At 36.2% G+C, this 1,754-nt stretch overlaps 1 pseudogene; it reads right to left on the bottom strand.

Annotated features, from left to right (window-relative positions):
- Positions 1-1,045: 1,045 nt before the first annotated feature.
- LOC102862954 lies at positions 1,046-1,335 on the bottom strand (annotated as a pseudogene).
- Positions 1,336-1,754: the final 419 nt, after the last annotated feature.

Genomic DNA, 1,754 nt, shown 5'->3' with positions numbered 1-1,754 from the left:
CGGCTGGCGGCCTCGCCCTCGCGCTGCGTCGCCCTCGCGCTTCGTTGCCCTCTGCAGGTCTATCTTTTGGTGCATACATTTTGACCCAGGTAATGTCTTCTTTGTCTATTATGCCTTTAATAAGTATATAATGCTCTTCCTTATCTTTTTTCACTCTGTATAATTTTTTTAATTCTCACAAAATGTTATGAACTTATAATTTACTAATCTGTGCGAATAATACAGCTCCTCTACCATAATAATTTTAATGAGGTGGTATAAGCACCATTACCAGTCACATAAATATAGTAGATGAACATTGTTTAATAGCTCTTTAAAGACAATCCTGAAGACTTTAGTCTCTAATGACAAAGAAGTTAAAATCAGAGTTACTACATTCATCATGCTCACTTTTAAAGCATGTGATGTGGCAGATCTTTTGCACAATGTGAGAAGTGTTAAACATTCTTTATTTGCTGTCATACACACACCACACTGAAATGCTTTTTGTTATTTAAAAGGCAACATTTTAGATACAGTGAGTTTGAATTTGATTAACATAGTCAAGAGCAAATAGATAAGTTCTTGCTGTTTTATCTCTAGCCCTTGCATTTAAAGATGGTGATAAATAGAAATTGAAGCAGGTGAGTTGTGTTCTGTTCCATGTGACAGTAAAGACATCTTAATATTTAAATAAGATTCATATAATCATTTATAGAAATCTAAATATAAAAACCATCTCCTATAGATTGTGAGGTGGCTTCCACCATCTCTGTTAAAAACTGAGTATGGCTAACTAATCCAACTAACCTAGAGTCCAGTCATGTCTTTGGAAGGGAAAAATAATGAACAACACCTGCTAAATTATTATCAAAATTGTGTAAGTGTGACCATAATAATTTAAACAAAGTCAATCTTACTGAATGCATGACTGTCTTAACAAACATATTCTATCAGCCATTCATGATTTAAATTCTGGTATGAGATCAATTTAAACATGGTACATGTAAAAAAAAAGTCACAGGACATTTCTATTTTGTAATAAATAAGGTAGAGGCCAACTATGTTACTCATTGGTAGCTTTCTTCAGATAAGCTATCAGCTCTGCCCTTTCTGTCTTCTTAAAATGCCAGCAAAGATCGTTTTTGTTCCAGGGATGTATTTCTTGGGATTCTCCAGATACATACCTTTGTTCTTATTGACATCTGTATAAGAGAATCCAGAGGCTTGACCAGTCTTCCGCCCAGATAAACCATGCAGATTTGGCCCAGTCTTGTGCTTGCCCCCCTTCTCCATGGTGTGGCACTGGGCATACGACTGCACAAAAATTTTCTTGCTCTTCTCAACATCATCCATTTAGAAGTCACTCTGTAGTCCTGTGCAACCTAAGTTACATGCTTAGGCACCGGACAGCCTGCTCCCCTTCCTTATCTTTTATGGTGGTTTTCATGCTGATGTATATTTTTCTCAGAGATTAATATTGCCACTCCTGCATTTTAGAGGTTGCCATTTGCTTGGTATATCCCCCCCCCAAGTCTTTGATTTTGAGTATCTCTCTCTTTTCTTTTTTTAGATGTGTCTCTTCTAGGTAACATATTGGTGGGCTTTTTTTTTTATACATTCTGCTACTCTTTTTATCTTAATTCCATTTATTCCATTCACATTAAGTGCGCTTATTGTCAGGCCAGGTTTTACCATTGTAATTTTGTTGTGTTTCTTTTTCAGTGGTTTCTGGTTACTATGGTCCATCCATTTTGCTTTGGCATCTCCATGTA

This window comes from Elephantulus edwardii, unplaced genomic scaffold (genome assembly GCF_000299155.1).
Source record: "Elephantulus edwardii isolate Elephantulus edwardi_28Jun2011 unplaced genomic scaffold, EleEdw1.0 scaffold00061, whole genome shotgun sequence".
NCBI lineage: Eukaryota > Metazoa > Chordata > Mammalia > Macroscelidea > Macroscelididae > Elephantulus > Elephantulus edwardii.
The sequence above is the reverse complement of the archived record's forward strand: the minus strand, read 5'-3'. Positions and strand labels throughout refer to the sequence as shown.